This window comes from Camelina sativa, unplaced genomic scaffold (assembly GCF_000633955.1).
Source record: "Camelina sativa cultivar DH55 unplaced genomic scaffold, Cs unpScaffold12630, whole genome shotgun sequence".
Lineage (NCBI taxonomy): Eukaryota > Viridiplantae > Streptophyta > Magnoliopsida > Brassicales > Brassicaceae > Camelina > Camelina sativa.
In genome coordinates, this window is record NW_010933670.1 from 1 (window position 1) to 352 (window position 352).

General features: G+C 39.8%; 1 long non-coding RNA gene across 1 annotated transcript; it reads right to left on the reverse strand.

Annotated features, from left to right (window-relative positions):
- Positions 1-327, reverse strand: LOC109132016. Its single transcript, XR_002037319.1, has 3 exons — positions 262-327; positions 108-161; positions 1-27 (listed from the first exon to the last, which is right to left on the reverse strand). It is a non-coding gene; the product is annotated as an uncharacterized LOC109132016 (long non-coding RNA).
- Positions 328-352: the final 25 nt, after the last annotated feature.

A 352-nucleotide genomic window follows, 5' to 3' on the forward strand; every position in this document is an offset into this window, starting at 1 on the left:
TCGGGATCCTTGTAAGTTTTCTTTGGCCTGTAGATATGCGAATTAAACAACTAAATAGTAGATTGAAACATATGAAAGAGTACAAAAGAGGAAGAAGATGAACCCACGGGGATGGAATCTCTGATGTATCATCATCAATCTCCTCGGGAGAAGCCATGAACCTGAATCAACAAATTGACGAGTTTAATGATGCATATACCAAAAACAAGAATCGAATTTTGGATTTCTAAAGCGGAATCAGAAAAAGCTTCGCACACCCACCTTAGATCGACTGAGAGAACAGACGGAGACGGAGGAGGACTATCTATGGTGGTTCTGATTTCTGAATTTAAGTTTGGGTTATCCACCAAAG